Source organism: Oreochromis niloticus, unplaced genomic scaffold, assembly GCF_001858045.2.
Source record: "Oreochromis niloticus isolate F11D_XX unplaced genomic scaffold, O_niloticus_UMD_NMBU tig00002209_pilon, whole genome shotgun sequence".
NCBI classification, from domain to species: Eukaryota; Metazoa; Chordata; class Actinopteri; order Cichliformes; family Cichlidae; genus Oreochromis; species Oreochromis niloticus.
The window spans coordinates 2196-13919 of NW_020327593.1; the positions used below are offsets into that span (position 1 = coordinate 2196).

Consider the following 11724-nt stretch of genomic DNA (forward strand, 5'->3'; position numbering starts at 1 on the left):
GTGTTTGGGAGGATTTGAAGGATTTTTTTGACATTTCAGTTCACACTCCACGTCAGTTGGCGGCGGTAATGCACCATTTTGCTGTTGCGAACCGCCAATATAAAGAAGAAGAAGGTCGTCCATCTCGTTGTTCTACCTGTTCGCTGAGCTCCATGGAATTTCTGTGCCAAGAGTTTTGCTTGCCCATTAAGCAGTACCAGGAAGATAATTTTCAGACTTCACCACCATGCACATTAGCTGCGGGTCGCCACCTCCGTCAGGTTAACTGGTAGTTTTCATTCTCCCTGAGCAACATGGGCTGAATTTTGGGAGTCAGTTTAATTTATAGCAACAAGTTGAAACGTCAGTAGTGAATACTATACGGCACTGTCATGTTGGGAGAGCCGTATGCATGGGACCTGCTGACTTGTGGAGTTTAATCTGCTGACAGCAATCAGCACCTGAGCTGATTTCCTGATTAGAGTGTGATGTCACGCAAAAACCGGAATTGAACTAGCTTTTATTCTTTATTTTATTTCTTTTAAATGAAGTTTATTGAACAGCATACAAAAAGATAACGTATACAAAAGAACACGTGTGAAAGTTTGTCATGAGCTAGATTCGAAACCAGGCCTCCTGGTCTCAAGGCCAAACTGGTTCTCAGAATGCATGAACTAGTTTTTCAGCATCACTCTGAGACAGGATATTTCTAATTTGGAGATGGTGCGCAAGTGTTGTTTAATACAGGGAGTGCAGAATTATTAGGCAAGTTGTACTTTTGAGGAATAATTTTATTATTGAACAACAACCATGTTCTCAATGAACCCAAAAACTCATTAATATCAAAGCTGAATGTTTTGGAAGTAGTTTTTAGTTTGTTTTTAGCTTTACAACAAAAAACAAATATATACCCATTTCAATTATTTATTTTACCAGTGAAACCAATATAAACAAAACAAAAACAAATCAGCAACCAATATAGCCACCTTTCTTTGCAAGGACACTCAAAAGCCTGCCATCCATGGATTCTGTCAGTGTTTTGATCTGTTCACCATCAACATTGCGTGCAGCAGCAACCACAGCCTCCCAGACACTGTTCAGAGAGGTGTACTGTTTTCCCTCCTTGTAATGGTGAACATTTCAGAAACTTTTCAGTCACAGCTGAGCTGCAGTCTAATATGACCGTGCAGTCGGTTTCTCTTTTATACCCTTTCTTGCCAGCCACGCTGTGGAGTACTTGGAAAAATCATGTTTTTCTTGAAGGATGCAGACTTCTTCCTGTACCACTGCTTGAAGGTGGTGTCTTCCAGAACTGGCAGTCCTCAAAGCCCGAAAAGGCCCCACAAGTTCATCTTTGATGATACCAGCCCAAACCAGTCAGACTGGAGCTCTCTGCCCTTTACCAATCCAGCCACGGGCCCATCCATCTGGTCCATAAAACCTTAGAAAATCAGTCTTGAGATATTTCTGGCCCAGTCTTGACGTTTCAGCTTGTGTGTCTTGTTCAGTGGTGGTCGTCTTTCAGCCTTTCTTACCTTGGCCATGTCTCTGAGTATTGCACACCTTGTGCTTTTGGGCACTCCAGTGATGTTGCAGCTCTGAAATATGGCCAAACTTAGTGACTTAGTGATGGCCCGCTTGAAGCTGACGCTCCGGAGCGTGTGTCGAAAAAAACAACACACTGGTTCAGAAGAACTGTGTTGAGGCTTGCTTCGTTTGCTTCATTACGCACGAAGTGAATCATTTGCGGGATTTGTGGAGTGTCTTGATGGTGACAGATAGCAAACCACTGATCATTCTACTGAGAGATTTGGTTCTGTTGTGTGGGAGTATTTTGAGTTGATTCTGGTCAATCGGGTGGGTTTCCAGCTTTGTGTTCTGGCTGTTTGCTTTTGTTTTGTGGTCTGTATTTTATCTGAAATGGGAAAAACTTAAAATGTGAAAAATCTGCTTTTCATAATATAATATCATTAAATAACTTCCATTTGACTCGTAACATTTAATGTTTAATGTATTTTATTTAAAAAAATAATCTTAAATGTTAGTCTACAAAATGTGCAGCAATTTAATTTATTTATTCTCTTTAGTTGACAGTTTTGGAGCCATAACTGCATCTCTACCAGTTTTTCTGCACTCCAGCCTAGAGCTGGGCGATATGACCCAAAATTCATATCTCGATATTTTTTAGCTGGATGGCGATATAAGATATATATCTCGATAATTTTTTTTAAGCCATAAAGTAAGAACAAAAAGAGAGTTCTTAGTCAAAGCTGTGTCCCAGATGTCACACAGGCACTTTTATTAACATACAGCATAGATGTACTTGGAAAAAAAACTACTCAAAAATAAATTAAATGCATCATGTTTTTAATTTGCAAGTTCATAAGCATTTTCCATTTCCATTTCACAATCAATTCTACCCCCAGGTCAAAATATGTATAGGAAAATTTCCCTAATATAATATTATTTATAAATATACCCGTCTAGAGATTAAATGCATAAGTAAATGGAGGCAGGACCTCACAGCAGAAGCATACTGCATAATGTGCATTATTATATGTATGTTATATGTAACGTGGTATTTTTTTCAAAATGCATGTTCAAACAAAGAAAGTTTACTGGTCAAAATTATTTATTAAACAAATAAACTACATTTTTTAACACCAAAAATACACGTTCAAAGCAACACAACAGCAGCCCAATATGAGACAGAGTTCCACTCTGTAGAGTGGGCTATCATTATGAAGGAGTTGGTTTTATTTGTGGATTCAAGCTGCTCTTCATATTTTTGGCCACCAGATGTCACCAGAGAGGACTGTTGAAAAGCTTCGAGTAATGAACCGTTTTTCAATACAAGCTTCAATGCTTCCAGAAAGCTTCATTTGTCCATCACTAGCTTGACTTTTCTCAGGTCATGGGCAGTTATTTTGCGCCTTGGTTTTTCCACACACTTCTTCCGACCCTGTTGACTATTTTGAATGAAACGCTTGATTGTTCGATGATCACGCTTCAGAAGCTTTGCAATTTTAAGACTGCTGCGTCCCTCTGCAAGATATCTCACTATTGTTGACTTTTCTGAGCCTGTCAAGTCCTTCATTTTGCCAAAGGAAAGGAAGTTCTCTAATAATTATGCACACCTGATATATGCATCACCTAATATGCTTTCGAGCCTATACAGCTTGGAGTAAGACAACATGCATGAAGAGGATGATGTGGACAAAATACTCATTTGCCTAATAATTCTGCACTCCCTGTATATGACTCCAAGGTTCCTCACAGTATTACTGGAGGCCAAGATAATGCCATCTAGAGTAAGGATCTGGTTAGAACAACTCATTTAGAAAATATCAGGTTGTTCTTAGCTCTGAATTATAAAACGACTTGTGGTAACTTGCTGCTTTTAATTTTGCTGACATACAGTTAAATTATTATTTCATCCTTGAACTTTGAGATTTGTATTCCCTACAGTATGATTCAAAAAGAATAATCTAGAACCACGTTGGCTGCTCTAATATAACTGACCGTATACCCTGACTGAACACATTTGATTATGCTCAAATATGTTTGTAGTTCAATTAGAGCTGGGCGATATAAAAATTTTTCATATCACGATATGATTTTTTTCATTTCAGTCGATAACGATATATATCACGATATAAGCCAAGTAACTATATTTGTATAATTTAAATGTGCCGTTGCTCACAAGTAAAATGTGAAATAATTAGCAGCTTGTTTTAATTTAAACATGAGACTTTTTCAGATAAATAAAGGCAAATATTGCAAACTACACAACTATTCCAAAATAGGACAAACAAAACAGACTACTAAATTGTCAATTCCACTTAGAAACAAATATTAATTCTAAAAATAAATCTTAGTTCGTTTTACAGAAGAACAGACAAAATTGACTAACTTTTGTCAATATCAAATAAACTGAGAACTAAAAGGAAATTCTCAACCTCTCCTTGTTGTATAGCTTAGCTTTTCAAACAGTTTCAACGGTGACTTTAGTCTGACAAAAGCCGAATGTCGACTTACCGCTTTCAGTCAGAGATTGAGCATGCACTGCTTTATTGTATTTCCAGACTTGCTTTTGGCACAATTTACAGTTTTGTCAAACTTGAAATAGCCGAAATACCTTCACACTACTGAACTTCCATTCGACAATCTGGAATTGGAACCCTCATTGGGTTTTTTCGTCGGTAACCTTCGCTCACGCTCTCGGTTGATTTTTCTCTAGTCGGCAAACTCATTTCCTTCATTACCGGGCGGCCTGGCTGGCTGCTTCCCAAACAAATACATATGTGCGCCTTGGCACTTGTGCTGCACGTAACAAGTCACGTGACGTGACGCTGCGGCGCTACTTAATTTGGATTGGCTGTTCTTTTTTTTTTTTTTTTTTCTTTTTTTCAAGAGGACAAGCGAGATGAGGCCTATCGCAATAGTAAAATTTTTCCATCGAGAAAAGTTATTTCGCAATATATATCGTTATCCTTCTATTGCCCAGCTCTAAGTTCAATTATAATATGGATCATTATTGTTTAGCAGACACTAACTGCAAAACTGAGTATCCCAGACACCGGGGGCGAAACTGAGCAATGAAGAAAAGCAGCAAATCTAAACAAACTGGAACTTTTTACTGTTTCTGTAATGAATGAGCTGATCAATAATCCTGATCAATGGTTTTTCATGCTTGCAGGAGGAGTAGTCTTGCCGTGAAGTCACAAGAAGATAGAGGCATGCATCTGGAGAGAGGACGAGGTGGGTAGAATTTTCTTTCTCTGCACTCGCATCTCCAGCGTGCCCGCGTTAGCGCACATTCAGCGAGCCTCCAGTGAACCTCCAGCGAGCCTCCAGCGAGCCCGGGATCGTTGGGGATCGTTGGAGTCAAACTGGAGGTGCGCTTGTGCCTCTCCAGCGAGCCCGCATTGATGCCTCTCCAGCGTATCCGCGATGACGCCTCTCCAGCGAGCCCGCGATGACGCCTCTCCAGCGAGCCCGCGATGACGCGCCTCCAGCGAGCCCGCGATGACGCCTCTCCAGCGAGCCCGCGATGACGCCTCTCCAGCGGGCCCGCGATGACGCCTCTCCAGCGGGCCCGCGATGATGCGCCTCCAGCGGGCCCGCGTTGACACAGCTCCAGCGAGCCTCCAGTGACCCTCCAGCGATCCCGGGGTCGCTGGAGTCAAACTGGAGGTGCGCTTGTGTCTCCAGCGGGCCCGCGTTGACGCCTCTCCAGCGGGCCCGCGTTGACGCCTCTCCAGCGGGCCCGCGTTGACGCCTCTCCAGCGGGCCCGCGTTGACGCGTCTGCAGCGTGCCCGCGTTGACGCGTCTGCAGCGTGCCCGCTTTAACAAGCCTGCGACAAAAGAAGTTCTCTCACTCAGAGGAGTCTCTGACTTTCTCTTTGTTTTCTTTTAGTTATCAACACAGACTCTGATGATGAACAACCTCATGTAAAAGTACCAGGTATGGAATATTTTAATGTTAAGTGTGTTTTTGTGTCTGTGTGTGAGAAGATTAATCTTTTTTTAACCAGGACATGTCCTGGTTAGGGACATGCCTCCTGCACATATTAAACAAATATGTAAGACTGCTTTCTTTGTGCAACATTTCTAAAGTTAGAAATATCCTGTCTTAGAGTGATGCTGAAAAACTAGTTGATGCATTTATTACTTCCAGGCTGGACTACTGTGATTCATTATTATCAGGATGTCCTAAAAACTCCCTGAAAAGCCTTCAGTTAATCCAAAGAGAGACAAGAGAGAGCACATTTCTGCTGACATACACTTAAATTATTATTTCATCCTTGAACTTTGAGATTTGTATTCCCTACAGTATGATTCAAAAAGAATAATCTAGAACCACGTTGGCTGCTCTAATATAACTGACCGTATACCCTGACTGAACACATTTGATTATGCTCAAATATGTTTGTAGTTCAATTAGAGCTGGGCGATATAAAATTTTTTCATATCACGATATGATTTTTTTCATTTCAGTCGATAACGATATATATCACGATATAAGCCAAGTAACTATATTTGTATAATTTAAATGTGCCGTTGCTCACAAGTAAAATGTGAAATAATTAGCAGCTTGTTTTAATTTAAACATGAGACTTTTTCAGATAAATAAAGGCAAATATTGCAAACTACACAAACTATTCCAAAATAGGACAAACAAAACAGACTACTAAATTGTCAATTCCACTTAGAAACAAAATATTAATTCTAAAAATAAATCTTAGTTCGTTTTACAGAAGAACAGACAAAATTGACTAACTTTTGTCAATATCAAATAAACTGAGAACTAAAAGGAAATTCTCAACCTCTCCTTGTTGTATAGCTTAGCTTTTCAAACAGTTTCAACGGTGACTTTAGTCTGACAAAAGCCGAATGTCGACTTACCGCTTTCAGTCAGAGATTGAGCATGCACTGCTTTATTGTATTTCCAGACTTGCTTTTGGCACAATTTACAGTTTTTGTCAAACTTGAAATAGCCGAAATACCTTCACACTACTGAACTTCCATTCGACAATCTGGAATTGGAACCCTCATTGGGTTTTTTTCGTCGGTAACCTTCGCTCACGCTCTCGGTTGATTTTTCTCTAGTCGGCAAACTCATTTCCTTCATTACCCGGGCGGCCCGGCTGGCTGCTTCCCAAACAAATACATATGTGCGCCTTGGCACTTGTGCTGCACGTAACAAGTCACGTGACGTGACGCTGCGGCGCTACTTAATTTGGATTGGCTGTTCTTTTTTTTTTTTTTTTTCTTTTTTTCAAGAGGACAAGCGAGATGAGGCCTATCGCAATAGTAAAATTTTTCCATCGAGAAAAAGTTATTTCGCAATATATATCGTTATCCTTCTATTGCCCAGCTCTAAGTTCAATTATAATATGGATCATTATTGTTTAGCAGACACTAACTGCAAAACTGAGTATCCCAGACACCGGGGGCGAAACTGAGCAATGAAGAAAAGCAGCAAATCTAAACAAACTGGAACTTTTTACTGTTTCTGTAATGAATGAGCTGATCAATAATCCTGATCAATGGTTTTTCATGCTTGCAGGAGGAGTAGTCTTGCCATGAAGTCACAAGAAGATAGAGGCATGCATCTGGAGAGAGGACGAGGTGGGTAGAATTTTCTTTCTCTGCACTCGCATCTCCAGCGTGCCCGCGTTAGCGCACATTCAGCGAGCCTCCAGTGAACCTCCAGCGAGCCTCCAGCGAGCCCGGGATCGTTGGGGATCGTTGGAGTCAAACTGGAGGTGCGCTTGTGCCTCTCCAGCGAGCCCGCATTGATGCCTCTCCAGCGTATCCGCGATGACGCCTCTCCAGCGAGCCCGCGATGACGCCTCTCCAGCGAGCCCGCGATGACGCGCCTCCAGCGAGCCCGCGATGACGCGCCTCCAGCGAGCCCGCGATGACGCGCCTCCAGCGAGCCCGCGATGACGCCTCTCCAGCGGGCCCGCGATGACGCCTCTCCAGCGGGCCCGCGATGATGCGCCTCCAGCGGGCCCGCGTTGACACAGCTCCAGCGAGCCTCCAGTGACCCTCCAGCGATCCCGGGGTCGCTGGAGTCAAACTGGAGGTGCGCTTGTGTCTCCAGCGGGCCCGCGTTGACGCCTCTCCAGCGGGCCCGCGTTGACGCCTCTCCAGCGGGCCCGCGTTGACGCCTCTCCAGCGGGCCCGCGTTGACGCCTCTCCAGCGGGCCCGCGTTGACGCGTCTGCAGCGTGCCCGCTTTAACAAGCCTGCGACAAAAGAAGTTCTCTCACTCAGAGGAGTCTCTGACTTTCTCTTTGTTTTCTTTTAGTTATCAACACAGACTCTGATGATGAACAACCTCATGTAAAAGTACCAGGTATGGAATATTTTAATGTTAAGTGTGTTTTTGTGTCTGTGTGTGAGAAGATTAATCTTTTTTTAACCAGGACATGTCCTGGTTAGGGACATGCCTCCTGCACATATTAAACAAATATGTAAGACTGCTTTCTTTGTGCAACATTTCTAAAGTTAGAAATATCCTGTCTTAGAGTGATGCTGAAAACTAGTTGATGCATTTATTACTTCCAGGCTGGACTACTGTGATTCATTATTATCAGGATGTCCTAAAAACTCCCTGAAAAGCCTTCAGTTAATCCAAAGAGAGACAAGAGAGAGCACATTTCTGCTGACATACACTTAAATTATTATTTCATCCTTGAACTTTGAGATTTGTATTCCCTACAGTATGATTCAAAAAGAATAATCTAGAACCACGTTGGCTGCTCTAATATAACTGACCGTATACCCTGACTGAACACATTTGATTATGCTCAAATATGTTTGTAGTTCAATTAGAGCTGGGCGATATAAAATTTTTTCATATCACGATATGATTTTTTTCATTTCAGTCGATAACGATATATATCACGATATAAGCCAAGTAACTATATTTGTATAATTTAAATGTGCCGTTGCTCACAAGTAAAATGTGAAATAATTAGCAGCTTGTTTTAATTTAAACATGAGACTTTTTCAGATAAATAAAGGCAAATATTGCAAACTACACAAACTATTCCAAAATAGGACAAACAAAACAGACTACTAAATTGTCAATTCCACTTAGAAACAAAATATTAATTCTAAAAATAAATCTTAGTTCGTTTTTCAGAAGAACAGACAAAATTGACTAACTTTTGTCAATATCAAATAAACTGAGAACTAAAAGGAAATTCTCAACCTCTCCTTGTTGTATAGCTTAGCTTTTCAAACAGTTTCAACGGTGACTTTAGTCTGACAAAAGCCGAATGTCGACTTACCGCTTTCAGTCAGAGATTGAGCATGCACTGCTTTATTGTATTTCCAGACTTGCTTTTGGCACAATTTACAGTTTTTGTCAAACTTGAAATAGCCGAAATACCTTCACACTACTGAACTTCCATTCGACAATCTGGAATTGGAACCCTCATTGGGTTTTTTCGTCGGTAACCTTCGCTCACGCTCTCGGTTGATTTTTCTCTAGTCGGCAAACTCATTTCCTTCATTACCCGGGCGGCCCGGCTGGCTGCTTCCCAAACAAATACATATGTGCGCCTTGGCACTTGTGCTGCACGTAACAAGTCACGTGACGTGACGCTGCGGCGCTACTTAATTTGGATTGGCTGTTCTTTTTTTTTTTTTTTTTTCTTTTTTTCAAGAGGACAAGCGAGATGAGGCCTATCGCAATAGTAAAATTTTTCCATCGAGAAAAAGTTATTTCGCAATATATATCGTTATCCTTCTATTGCCCAGCTCTAAGTTCAATTATAATATGGATCATTATTGTTTAGCAGACACTAACTGCAAAACTGAGTATCCCAGACACCGGGGGCGAAACTGAGCAATGAAGAAAAGCAGCAAATCTAAACAAACTGGAACTTTTTACTGTTTCTGTAATGAATGAGCTGATCAATAATCCTGATCAATGGTTTTTCATGCTTGCAGGAGGAGTAGTCTTGCCGTGAAGTCACAAGAAGATAGAGGCATGCATCTGGAGAGAGGACGAGGGGGGTAGAATTTTCTTTCTCTGCACTCGCATCTCCAGCGTGCCCGCGTTAGCGCACATTCAGCGAGCCTCCAGTGAACCTCCAGCGAGCCTCCAGCGAGCCCGGGATCGTTGGGGATCGTTGGAGTCAAACTGGAGGTGCGCTTGTGCCTCTCCAGCGAGCCCGCATTGATGCCTCTCCAGCGTATCCGCGATGACGCCTCTCCAGCGAGCCCGCGATGACGCCTCTCCAGCGAGCCCGCGATGACGCGCCTCCAGCGAGCCCGCGATGACGCCTCTCCAGCGAGCCCGCGATGACGCCTCTCCAGCGAGCCCGCGATGACGCCTCTCCAGCGGGCCCGCGATGACGCCTCTCCAGCGGGCCCGCGATGATGCGCCTCCAGCGGGCCCGCGTTGACACAGCTCCAGCGAGCCTCCAGTGACCCTCCAGCGATCCCGGGGTCGCTGGAGTCAAACTGGAGGTGCGCTTGTGTCTCCAGCGGGCCCGCGTTGACGCCTCTCCAGCGGGCCCGCGTTGACGCCTCTCCAGCGGGCTTGCGTTGACGCGTCTGCAGCGGGCCCGCGTTGACGCGTCTGCAGCGTGCCCGCTTTAACAAGCCTGCGACAAAAGAAGTTCTCTCACTCAGAGGAGTCTCTGACTTTCTCTTTGTTTTCTTTTAGTTATCAACACAGACTCTGATGATGAACAACCTCATGTAAAAGTACCAGGTATGGAATATTTTAATGTTAAGTGTGTTTTTGTGTCTGTGTGTGAGAAGATTAATCTTTTTTAACCAGGACATGTCCTGGTTAGGGACATGCCTCCTGCACATATTAAACAAATATGTAAGACTGCTTTCTTTGTGCAACATTTCTAAAGTTAGAAATATCCTGTCTTAGAGTGATGCTGAAAAACTAGTTGATGCATTTATTACTTCCAGGCTGGACTACTGTGATTCATTATTATCAGGATGTCCTAAAAACTCCCTGAAAAGCCTTCAGTTAATCCAAAGAGAGACAAGAGAGAGCACATTTCTGCTGACATACACTTAAATTATTATTTCATCCTTGAACTTTGAGATTTGTATTCCCTACAGTATGATTCAAAAGAATAATCTAGAACCACGTTGGCTGCTCTAATATAACTGACCGTATACCCTGACTGAACACATTTGATTATGCTCAAATATGTTTGTAGTTCAATTAGAGCTGGGCGATATAAATTTTTTCATATCACGATATGATTTTTTTCATTTCAGTCGATAACGATATATATCACGATATAAGCCAAGTAACTATATTTGTATAATTTAAATGTGCCGTTGCTCACAAGTAAAATGTGAAATAATTAGCAGCTTGTTTTAATTTAAACATGAGACTTTTTCAGATAAATAAAGGCAAATATTGCAAACTACACAAACTATTCCAAAATAGGACAAACAAAACAGACTACTAAATTGTCAATTCCACTTAGAAACAAAATATTAATTCTAAAAATAAATCTTAGTTCGTTTTTCAGAAGAACAGACAAAATTGACTAACTTTTGTCATATCAAATAACTGAGAACTAAAAGGAAATTCTCAACCTCTCCTTGTTGTATAGCTTAGCTTTTCAAACAGTTTCAACGGTGACTTTAGTCTGACAAAAGCCGAATGTCGACTTACCGCTTTCAGTCAGAGATTGAGCATGCACTGCTTTATTGTATTTCCAGACTTGCTTTTGGCACAATTTACAGTTTTTGTCAAACTTGAAATAGCCGAAATACCTTCACACTACTGAACTTCCATTCGACAATCTGGAATTGGAACCCTCATTGGGTTTTTTCGTCGGTAACCTTCGCTCACGCTCTCGGTTGATTTTTCTCTAGTCGGCAAACTCATTTCCTTCATTACCGGGCGGCCCGGCTGGCTGCTTCCCAAACAAATACATATGTGCGCCTTGGCACTTGTGCTGCACGTAACAAGTCACGTGACGTGACGCTGCGGCGCTACTTAATTTGGATTGGCTGTTCTTTTTTTTTTTTTTTTTTCTTTTTTTCAAGAGGACAAGCGAGATGAGGCCTATCGCAATAGTAAATTTTTCCATCGAGAAAAAGTTATTTCGCAATATATATCATTATCCTTCTATTGCCCAGCTCTAAGTTCAATTATATATGGATCATTATTGTTTAGCAGACACTAACTGCAAAACTGAGTATCCAGACACCGGGGCGAACTGAGCAATGAAGAAAGCA

General features: G+C 42.0%; 1 long non-coding RNA gene across 1 annotated transcript; it reads left to right on the forward strand.

Annotated features, from left to right (window-relative positions):
• Window positions 1-216: 216 nt before the first annotated feature.
• On the forward strand, window positions 217-9702 carry LOC109197985 (uncharacterized). The gene is made up of 6 exons (XR_002058990.2): window positions 217-268; window positions 4679-4740; window positions 5400-5447; window positions 7053-7114; window positions 7799-7846; window positions 9451-9702. It is a non-coding gene; the product is annotated as an uncharacterized LOC109197985 (long non-coding RNA).
• The last annotated feature ends 2022 nt before the right edge of the window (window positions 9703-11724 follow it).